Source organism: Poecilia formosa, unplaced genomic scaffold (genome assembly GCF_000485575.1).
Source record: "Poecilia formosa unplaced genomic scaffold, Poecilia_formosa-5.1.2 Scaffold272, whole genome shotgun sequence".
NCBI lineage: Eukaryota > Metazoa > Chordata > Actinopteri > Cyprinodontiformes > Poeciliidae > Poecilia > Poecilia formosa.
Window position 1 is genome coordinate 837818 of NW_006800211.1, and position 12011 is coordinate 849828.

At 41.5% G+C, this 12011-nt stretch overlaps 1 long non-coding RNA gene across 2 annotated transcripts in view; it reads left to right on the plus strand.

The window, feature by feature from the left end:
- The first annotated feature begins 10000 nt into the window (after positions 1-10000).
- The window catches only part of LOC107838522 (uncharacterized), a 28514-nt gene continuing 26503 nt past the window's right edge, over positions 10001-12011 (plus strand). For both annotated transcript variants that reach the window (XR_001664608.1, XR_001664609.1), the window contains exons 1-2: positions 10001-10087; positions 11166-11370. This is a non-coding gene — a long non-coding RNA (uncharacterized LOC107838522). The remainder of the gene's footprint in view (positions 10088-11165; positions 11371-12011) is intronic.

Below are 12011 nucleotides of genomic sequence, written 5' to 3' on the forward strand. Positions count from 1 at the left end.
ACACACACACACACACACACACACACACACACACACACACACACCTGACTCACGGCTCTGCCAGTTCACAGAGGAGAAAACTGACGCTGGGCCAGAGAAACTGGAGGCTGTCAGAGGAAATAAAAATCCTCCATCTCTGCCTCGCAGACAGATTGCTGCTTCACTCCTGAAAGAGCCGAGAGGAGGAAGAGGAGGACGCAAACTTCACTCTGTGGGACTTCCAGGAAACTGACATCACCGTCCCAGAGCGAGCGTGGGAAAGACGGAGAGGTGACAGAAGTGTCAAGAGCTCATGAAATAATTAGCTGCTCCTGTTACCTCCATGTCAGGGCAGGTAGAGAAGCTGTCAGTCAGCGTGGCTGCAGAGGGAAAGTCAGCGTGATAATGATCCTGCAGCTGGACTGGACCGGACCGAACCGGGCCGGGAGCGACGGGCCGGGTGTCAGGATGGATCACAGAGAGGAAACCTCTGAGCCTGAGGTCAGACGGATACAGCGCAAATGGTACTTTATGTGACAGACGAACACAAACAGCTGCAGGACTGAAAAGAAAGAGAAGATGGTCCCTGTAATCTGAAAAGTGTGGCGTGAATGTATGCATTTATTGACTCTGTGCAGCTACGTCACCCGATCACGCTGCAGCGCCATGACGGGCGTCGGAGTATCGAACAGAGTGATTGTTTCACTAGTGGTTTTTGCCAGTGCAGCCAGAGCTTCTACTATAAGTCCAGCTAATTTATCAGTGGAAGTAATTTAATAAACTGTTAGCTTAGAAACCGACTCATTCCTTCTCCCTCCTGATCTATTTGTTGATTTGATCTAATTTTATTTCAATTCATGTCACATTATTTATATTACTATGTCATAAACAATGTTTCCTCTAAAACTGGACCAAACTTCAAAGCATACAAAAGTCTAATTGTTTGTAGCATCCATGCAGTAATAGCATTAGCATCAAAGAAAAGCTGATTTTTACCAGAATGCCCAGCAACAGAGGCTGATGAAGTCCAAAAAGCCTCATGTTTCAGATCGAGTCTGGTCTGAGTTCACACCAGAAGCGAACTGCAGATTGAGGCCGTCTAAAAAACGAGCCTCGGCCCGGTTGTTAGTTCTGCACCGCGGTTCGTTTGACCGGATTCTCACTTCCCCTGAAAACCAACTCTGAGTTCAGGTGAGGCTTTCAAACCTAAAAACAGGGTAAACTGGTTAGCATGGCCAAGGATCAGAAAGTAGCTCGCCTTGCAGAAATTAGATCCTCGTGAGCGGAAACGAGTGTTGGAGCTTCTTGACCAGATCAACATCCTCATTACTTCAGACCATGTCGTCCAGCCGAGGCAGCGCTGACCCAGACGGAGCTCTCACAGCTCAGAGAGCTTTTCTTTAACTATCCCATCTGATGCATCATTTACCCTTTAATTACATTCCTCCACTTCCTGCCTCTTAAACCTAACTCTCACCATGCACATTTAGGTTGTTTTCCCCTCTGGTAAACTATACAACTACATTTCAGCCTTTCTGTGAGTTTCACTAATATTTCCATGTCTGTTTAGCCTTTTCAGAAAGCGGGTGGAAGCTGAAATGGAAGCCGGCTAATGGTTTCCCTCAGAGGCATAAATCTGTGGTGTGTTTTGTAGCAGCAGCGGCACAACACACATCGCCTCGCTGTAAACACACAGAGACACCGTCAGCTCATTTACATTTTTCTCCTGCAGAGTTTCTACCTCTGCATTCATGAGCTCACATCACACTCTCTTTATGTGTTTATTTAATAAAGATATGCCTGTTCAATCATGAAAACACGGCTCCGCTGCGGTTTGTAAGCCAGTAATTTACATGGTAATTTTGATGGGAGTTGTTCTGGGCTGATATGTGGCGGCTGGGAGGCTGAGCGGACACATTCGCTGCTGAAATGGAATATTTCTTTAACATAATGAGGATATTTATCCGGGCTTTGACTTTGTGCTTGTTGCTGCTGGTTACTGCGCTCCGGCCGGGCTATTCGCTGTCAGCAGAGCCGGTCCAGAGTGTCAGGGTAAAAACAAAGTACAGCTTCTTTCAGGCTGCATTCCCACCAGCTCCAGTTAGTCCACTTTAACTGAACTCTACTTTGTTAACCTAGAAAGTTTGGTTCTATTGGGGACGTCTGGATGTGTAATCAACCAAAAAGTGAACTCTAGTCCGACTGCAAACCTCAGTCTCAGTTTGGTTGAAATGAACTCTGGTGCAGTTCCAAAGCAGATGTGAACACCAAGCAAACTGCAGGCCGCTCCAAGAGCAGGAAGAGGTCTACAGAGCAAGGCATTCTGGGTAAATAAAGCCAAAACAAACATTTATTTCTCCTGACAGCACCTTCAGGAGAAATGACTCCTGGTCCTAAAGTTACAACATGTTGTTCATCTCCAGCTGCTGCGGTTCTCTTTCTCTCTGCTCTGAGTCAAACCAACCTGTTCCCCTCCTGGCCTGTGGAGGCGCTGCACCAACAACACTGAGTGTCTGAAGACACTGAGCCCAACTTCCTTCTTCACCAAATCTAAACAAAACTGGAGTGGAGTCAAATTTCATCTCTGCTTTGATGCCACCAGTCAAAAGGAAATCATTGCTCCAGAGGCCCTGAGGTTCATTCAGAACGCTGCCATCTTCTTTTTACAGACAGGAGGCTTTTTTCCACCAACCCTTCTTTTATCTTTTTCTACCTGTTCTGCCATGAAGTTTAATCTTTAGTCTTTGTTTTTACAATAAAATATTACAGAGGGAAGCCTTGAAAATGACAGGCTGTGTAGTTCTTTACTTTTCCATCACTGAATCCAGTTTGAGAACCAAATTGGCTTAAAGATTACAGAGCTAACAAATGAGAAAAAAGCTTATGTTTCTGTGCTACAACGTTCCAGCTAATTTAAAATCCTGTTTACAGAACCGCTGTCTCACTGCTGCGTCTGTGTCCCTGTGGCTGAAGCTGCTCTGCTGCGTTTAGATGTCCTGCTCTGTCTGCATGCAGCACGCAGCAGCGACGCCGGGTCATTTAAAACCCAGCAATGTTTCTGTGGAACATCTGCAATTAAAGCAGCATGTGTTCATAAAAACAAATCGACCGTCGGCCTTCATCCTCCAATTATGTGGCTTTATTGAAATGCTCCTCTTGAGGCCAAACGGGGGCGCGGCGTGGGGGGGCGACAGCTTTATGAGCCGCAACCTGGAACTGACAGCACAAGGTTCTGCAGCACGGCTCACACCGATTGATTCATTTCACATGACGGAAATTAATGACATGTTTGTTTTACCGTATTTCTGGAGTTAGAAAAAGGAACAGATAAAGCAAACAGAACAGGCGGTCAAACATCCACTGGTACAGTTAGCATGTTCAGACATGTCATTACAGGCGACCCATTAGTCTTACCTGGACTGGTAGGACAGAGCTGTGGCCTATTCAAAACATGCTCTTTATATTTTATTTATGCAAAATTATTCCTAGATAATGAGATATTATTAGTCTGGTCAATTCTGACTATTTTGAGTTTCTTTTCTTTTCTCCTTCCTGGCGTTAATCTTCTGAGGGAAAAAAATTAAAATTCTGACACTGAATTCAGAAATCTGAGAAAAAAGTCAGAATATTATTTTTTTTTTTTGCTTACTGTGGCCCAAATCCTGTTCTGTATTAAAGCCCAACCCTAAAAAAGCCAAACTAGACATTTATTGGAGTATCTGCATGTATCTATCCAAACATGTTTTCATGTCAAAAATCAATTCTTCCCAGAGTTTATTATAAGGATTTGTAAAGTGGAAACAAAAGTAAACTGATTCTTATCTGTTGGCAGTATGAGTTAAATCAGTAAAGGTGAACGTAATGAGGCCAACCTCATTGCGTTATAACACAGGTGATATCTCACCTTTCCCAGATTAACTTCCAGGTTTAGATTGTGACCTGCACGGCCCACCCACAGCCAAACGCCCAGCAGAGTTCATATTTCCACTCTGCCAGCAGAGTTTTAGGTCATAAGAAAGCAATCCAGACCTCAGTCTATCTCAGCGAGACACGAATTCGTCCTCCAGGTACTTTGATATGAGCCGGCCGGATGCTGATGCTGCTGCCTGGGCGACAGTGATGGAATGAGAGGAGACAGGGAGAAGATTAGTTTGTCCGGAGCTGCCAGAGTGATGGATGCAAAGGAAACCTGGAAGAACTCGTAGACAAACACGCAACCTTTGGCGCGATGCGTCTGGATGTAACTGTAATAAAACACAGAGACATGATGCAATCCAGATGAAGCCATAAAGACATCACAGCGTCAGAGAAAGTTTGACTGAATATCACCACTTTTACCCTCTTCATGCCACTTTGTCTGGTTTTAAATTAATTTCTGTTTCTGAGTTAAAGTCTGCAGACCAGCATCTCCCTCCAGTCTGCACTGGGATCCAGTTTGTAGCAGGATGTTTGACGCAGCAGCATCAAACAGTGGTGATGACTTTGCCTTTCTCTATGGAAGACCATTTCCACCATGAAAAAATAAAATAAAATAACAATAAGTCACAAGTTTTAAAGCAACAATCAGGACTCATAAAGTCAAAATCATGAGATTCTCTGAGGAGGATTTGACTTTGAATCTCATAATTATAACTTAAAAAGTCTAAATTATGACTTTGTATTTCAATTATAACTGAAGGTTATGATTTCAGAAGTCGAAATTATGACTTCTTACCTCATAACTACAACTTTCAAAGTTTAGGATGGTGACAGAATTTTATAATTATGACCATAAATCTCATAATTATGACTGAAAGTCAAAATTATGACTTTATATCTTTGGGTTTAAAAGGCAAAATTATGACCGTGGCTCATAACTCTGAGCTTGAAAGACACAATTTTGACTTTTATTCTCGTAAAAATCTGATAAGTATGACTTCCTGTTGGGCTTTTATTTTTTCTTTCATGGCACAAATGGGCTTCCGTAGACACACTGAGGCTGGAGGACAGAACCACACCCTGGTCGCTCAGTAATGATGCAGATGAAAACATGGAGGAGCAGATATAGCAGCTCTCCTAATGATATTTCCAAATGGGTTTAACACACACACACACACACACACACACACACACCCTCTCTGTTCAGGCTGAGTGTGATTGTACTTTAATAATCCGTCATTTGGGCTAATGTGCCAGCGTTCCTCCATTATCGTCTCTGGCGTGTTTGTTGTTCAGCATCATCATGTATAATTAAAGTCAACACTTGTCAAAATGCTAATTTGCTGCATCCACGGTGGCGTTGATGGTGTAAAACACAAACTGGCTCTTTCTCTGAGTGAGGCGGGGATTTCTCATGTCAGGACAGGAAGTTTCCTGCAGAGGCAAAAACAAACATTTTTCATGAGAACATATTAAGGTTTGGATATCATTTGGACTTTTTACTTAATCAAGAATCTGACTATTTAATATTTCCAACTGTAAAGTTAATTATTTACAGTGGCTCAGTGAAGCATATTTTCCAAGATTGTCCTATCACAGCTGTTCTGTAATCAGAATTGTGATGCAGATTTTAGTCTCGCCTTTAGGGGGCGTGGTTGTTTGGTGAGCATTGTTTTGTTTTAGATGTAAAATAGTGTCCATGAAAGCCATAGAAGTCACGTTTTAAAACAGTATATGTTGTATAATAGGATTTCATTTTTTGTTTGGTTTGTCCTGTGGTTCACACTCCTTACCAGTTGGTGGCAGTAAGGCTTCCTTCAGTTATTTGCCAATATGACAAAGAAGTCGTAGTTGTCATGTTTGGAGGCAGTTCATGTGGTTTCTGTGAGACTGTGCATCAATAAGACTGATGAGTTAAAGTGTATTTTATGTTTCAGAATGATTTGTGTATTTTATTAATCTGGAGATTTTCTGTTTGCTCATTTTGCCCAAAAGACGCTAAACTAAGCTAAGCTAAGCTTGACGCTAAACTGGTGATTTTTATCAAACTTACTTGCTTTCCTTTTCTTCAACAATTTAAATGCAGTAAGATTAATGCTTTATGCCAAATATGGCTTAGGCTGTAAGTAAAGGCCTTTGGGCCTAGTAGTAAGGCTTAAAGGACTGTGACTGTAGTATGTTATGTGATGCTAATGTGATAATTAGTGTTCACATTGGATTATAATGTGATTTGCCTTTTGCACACTTTTGCCTAAACGCTAAATAAAAACCAGACTCTTATCACCTGGTCTTGTCATTTCTTCGGCGCTCTGCGATCACCAGAGTTAACCGAACCCCCGTCTCACAAATCTACACCACAACACCCCCAAACTTCTGTGTAGTTTCTTGGTATTTCAGGTGACAGAGCAACACAAAGTAGGAGTCATTTGGCAGTGAAATGACCCGTGAGTTTCAATTTTTTTTAACCAAATCTGAAAAATGTCTGGAGTGATGGATGAATGGAGAGGTTTGTTCTTTCATTGACAGAAGACGGTGAATAATATTTCTTCTGCCTCCACAGAGCTTGTAGCTTCATGGCTTTGTAACAGATTCACATGATTCAGAGCGCTGGGCTGCATTAACATGGAAATAAATAAATGGAGTAAACACCTCAGAGTGAGTCACCCGCCTCCAGGCGGCCCAGTAACGAGATGTGTCATCCATCTAACATTCAGCAGACATGGCCTTTTTAAAAATGTAAAACGCTGTTTTTTGATTCGAGCATCTCCCTCCGGCCAATCAGCAACCTGACGTAAAGATCAGAACAAGAACGGATGCGGTGCTGTCACATGTTTGCATAAAAAAGTTTGACCTTTAATGGAAATGCATGATGATGGAGCGTTATGACGCGATGTTTATCTGATGCTAAGTAAGACAGAGGTTGGATGTTGCCTCAGGAACAAAACTTTTCTGCTTCAATCTCGAGAGGCTTCTAATTTTACTCATTCAGAGCTACAGATGTCCCTGAGATGCACCAACACTGGACAAGCAAAGAAACATTAAATGCTTTAAAAGTTCAGTAACTTAGTAGGTTTCTGAACACAAGGAGGTCTGGTAATGATAAGCAGATAAATCAGCCAGAAACTGTTTGGTTTTGCAGGATCATGATGAGTTCTTCAGATACACATTAATCTAGATTTAGTTTCAAGAGGAAAATGAAGAAATTTGTGAAAATCCAACATCAGATGTAGAAGAACCTTCTGCAGAGGAAGCATCCCTCTCTTTGTTCACCCGTCGCTCATCAAGAAGACTCATGCGACCGCTACTGTTCCTCTTTCTGCTGGTCTGCCTCTTATCAGAAGCCTGGATCCAAAGTTATACACAGCTTAATGTCTAGTGCATGTAACTGTATTTCCAACCGAAGGAAAAAGCCTTAAATTTGTTTTTTTTTTTTCAGACTTCTGGAGCAGCCGATGCACAGATTCAACAAACCTGCGCCGGCCTGATGTCTGTTCTAGACCAGAGCTAAGAGGTCAGGCAAAGCTAATGTGTGCTAACAGCTGCTAACAGCTGCCTTTGTTTCCAGGATCAGAGCAGAATATTCTGACTGCAGCTGGGTCTCACCACTTTGCAAGGCTGCCTCGTTCATCAACATTACTCAAAAATTCTCACGAATGACTGAAACATGAGGTTGTGTCTGGGCAGAGATAAAATAGCTTTGGATAACCAATTAAAGTCCTGCTTCATTGTGCATTTCGGGGGGTTTGCACTGTTTATGCATCAGCCTTAGCCAGTAGGTGTTTATAGACAGTAACTGACACTGAACTGTTTGGCTGTTATTTTCTTGTTAATCGAGTTTTGCTTTGACTTTGTAATTTCTTTTAAAAACTTTTTTGGCTCTAGTGGCCTTTATTTGATAGTTAATTGATAGGAAGGTGAGAAGTGAGAGAGGAAGGGAATGTGGCAAGGGTCACCAGGCTGGGAATTGAACCTGCAACGGCTGCATCAGAGAGTAGGGCCTCCATATGTGGGTTGTGCTTAACCCCTGCGCCACCACAGCACCTCCTGACTTTGTAATTTTTATCTAAATTACTAGTTTTGTTATAGGTCAATTCACAGATAATCAGACCTTTTCTGCACTACAGAGGCCATGTTTAAATGATTAACTGCAAAGTGGAATGTGTATTTGGTCTGAACGCCACAGTGGTGCTGATCTTCTGGCAGAAAGTTGCAGGATTTTCAGAGTTGTGGTCTGTGGCGCAGTTAAATCACGGACATGTTGTGAGATCATCATGTTAATATTCTCCTGGTAAATAAACCAGGTGAACAACAGCATGTTGGTGTCATGGAAACGGGAAAACTCTCTTTGGAGAGGACTAAGTGTCAGATAACAGATCTCCTATTACCAGGAACCTTTAAAGGAAATCTGAGCAATTCAGTGTCCAGGATGTTATTAGAAAAAACCTAAATACAAAAAAAATGTAATCTAGAAAGTTGTGTTTGAGGCTTGCAGCAGTGTTTAGTTACCAGCTGCCATCGCGTTCATCCATCCGGTTTTGCCGTGTGTTTCTGCTGCTGGTTAAACTGGGAACACCGACTGGTTCACCTCCACAAAATGAAACATTTGGTTCCTCAGAAGTATGATTTCTTTACCGGATCTGTAAACACGGTCATTTTCAGCTGAGGTCAGGGAGGGAAGGCTCAGGTGGTTTGGTGTTTAGACTTCCTTCAGCCTCTCCAGCTGAAGCACGGACACAACCTCTGCTAACATTCAGTCCAAATATTTCTTTTTGCCGTTGTACTTTAGAGCTGATCTCAGTTTCCCTCGGCGGCTCGGAGGCCATAATGACGCTGCTGGTGCACTGTGTACCTGCGAGGACTGGGACCACTTAAACTAAATGACAAACAGATGCCAGTTAATGAGCAGAGGGTGACCAAGCTGCAGCTTCCCGATACGACGTGATGCTGCAAATACCTGGAAAAATAAAAACCTGAACCGTTGCTGGCTAATGACCTGAACAGGTGAAACTGGAGAGCTACAGGTCTCATCCTGCTGATCCAAGGACGGATGGATGTGCTGCAGCACAAGATAATTAGCATCATTATGCTTTTTGCAGAAAAGAAATTATATATTTGGTTAAGTTGATTTAATGTTATGGTCAGGTTTAATCATCTCAGTTTGTTTTTTATGTTAGCTTCAGATTGTACTTTTTGTTTTATTGCACTTCTCCATATTTAAGATCTTAAATTATTCAAACATAACCTCAAGTCCACAAAGACACACAAGAGATTGCTAGCTCTAATTATACGTTATTAATAAATAAAGCCACACTGATAAAGTTTCAGAAAATCCCAGAAGACCCAGAAATCCTATTTTTACACAAAGTACATAAACTCCTGTAGCTTAAGATGCTCAGCAGACAATCAAACTCTTCACTTGAGGAAATTAAACCAACTTTTCAGCAGAAAGTTGCTAAGACTTGTTAAATGTTGCCATGACGACACACTTCAATTAAAATCAACCTTCTATGCGTAATTTAGGGTCCAACAGCTGCACCTGGTTACAAACTGCAAGACCCTTTGCAACTACGTCACTAAATCAGTCCAGGCGCCATGATGGACGTCGGAAATGAGGGAGGAGAACAAACAGACAGACTGACACCGTTTCCCAAAGTTATTTTTTTCCAGTTTATTCATGGCCTCTACTTGTTTGAGTCAAACTAATGTGTCTGTAACTCCTGGTTGGGCTCATAGTCGGCGGGATTTACAGAGTTGGTCAAACATTACTAATGGTTAGAGAGGCGTCCCTTCTCCATAAAGATATATTTGATAAGTTTCCAATAATTCTTGCCTATAAAGTGTACCGGATCTGTGAAAGTTATTAAATAAAATGAAAGTTTGGTTTGTATCCTTGCCTGTTCATGCAGCCGACCGCGCAGCGTCCAATCAGCATTTTTAAAGTGAAATCCACTAAATAGAAGCGATATTAGCTTCAGATGTGCGTTTTAGACTAGCTTTAAAAGAGCGCATTGGCTATTTTGACGTCCGTCATGGCGGAGTGGGCGGAGCTTGTGACGTCACAAGCAAACGCTAAATAAACAGTGAAAGTCATGTCACTTCCTGTTTCCTCACTTCCTCTATCAGACCGAGAATCCCATAGAGTCCGGTTTGAAACACTTGAACTTTCAAACTTTTCTACACAGAATCAGCGGTGAGTTCCTTCTGCTTAGTAATTAGTAAAACCTTTTATTAATACAACCAATTTACAAAGAAGTTTCACAAACTCTCCTTTTGCTGCCAGTTATAAAGCTAAATCTGTTAGCTTAGCGCTACGCCAGGTGCCCCGAACACAAGTTTAGAAAAGCAAGGTTTGTCCTGTTAAATGATTTCGTTTTATTCAATGAGATGGAAACAAATAATTGCAGCAGCACATTTGTTGTTGTGGGTTTTTCTTTGAAAACAAGGTTAAAGCTGAAGGTGACCAAACTTTGGTTTGAGTAGTTTTAAGTTGGTTTATTTTTGACCTCTCTTAAGGTCAGATTTATTTACTTTTTTGGATGATTTCCTTCTGATATTAATTCAATATTCTTTAGTTATTGTAGGCAGTGATGGCTGTGGGTAGAAAGATTTCCTGTAGCAGTCTGTATTGCAGTGAATTTGAAGAAGCTTCTGACTGAAGACTCTGTTTTTCTTTGACAGTCTCATGAAGATGGTCAGGTTTGTCCATAATTTTCTTGATTTTAATGTAAAATATTTCTTTCTGCTATTATCTCCATTTAAGGCGAACCAAAAATATGAACAATTTTAAACAATTTATACAAGTTTGTTTGTTTCTGTTTAGCTTGTGAATTTTGAAATTGGTTATGTATTAAATTTAACTCCAGGGAATGAATTAAATTCTTTTCATTAAAAACATTTTAAATCAAATTTATGGAGCACAGCTGCATATTTTCTATTATACTAAATATGGAGATACTGTAGGACATGCTCCTAGAATTAATCTTTAATTTTACTGCATAAAAAAATATTGTAAAAAAAAAGTAAAACTAAATGTCAAACCTTAACCTTTTTTTCTTTTTAAAGTCTCCTCTCTTAGTTTTACCTCAGACTGATTCATGTTTTACTCTGGTCCAACGTCTCACAGCCACTTCAACCTCGTGTGTGATGAACTGTACAATTAAAGGTTAATGGACTCGTACAGCTGTGAGAGTTGGCCCTAATCGCGTCCTAATTAGAGGTGGTTCGGTTCTGCTCCCCTCCAGACAATTATCCTTCCTCTTCCTCTGCAGAGCGCCGCTTTCCTCCACCGCCACAAAGTAGGGCAGCCGGAGCCGCATTACGCTCGGAGTATCCCTCATCCCTGTCAGGACCGGAGTGGCCTCGCTGTCCGCCGAGTCGCTCAGCTGGACGCATTAATGAGTGACCCAGTCGACCCAACGCTGCTAGCAGGGAAATCCAGGAAGTTCGCGGCGCCGTCTCCTTGTCAGCATGGAGGTCAGCATCTACTTTATGTAACAACATTCACAGGTTTGACCTTTTCCAGGAGCTTCCTCAGCTACTTACAGCAGTTTGGTCATCCAAACTGGTTTTAAACCAACAACACGGCAAACAAACAGTTAAACAAACTGAGAGTTTAGTTTATGTTTCATAATCTGGAAGTGATGAATAAATGTGAGGACATTTTAAAACATGTTTTTATCTGAAATCGAGGTCTTTGCTTAGCAGCAGATTTACTAACAAGTTAAGATTATTTGTACTGGATATTATTCAAACGAACAACAACAAAGAAATATTAAGGGAAGTAATAAAAAGTTAAAATGAATTATGTTCCAGTTATGAGTCAAACAAAACTAAGGCTCAGAGTTTTAGTCTGGATGTAAAGGAACTCAGTGTTTCAACAGTTTTTCAGTTTTCTGGAAGTTTGTTCCAGATTTGTGGTAAATAGAAGCTGAATGCTGGTTCTCCTCGTCTGGTTCTGGTTCTGAATGCAGAACCTGAGCGGTTGATACAACAACAGACCTTTAATCTGTTCAGTGATTTATAAACTACCAGCAGTAGTTTCTAGTCTTTCAGTGAAGGACTGTAGAACCGGGCTGGTGTAGAACCGGGTGACGTAGAACCGGGTGGTGTCTCTG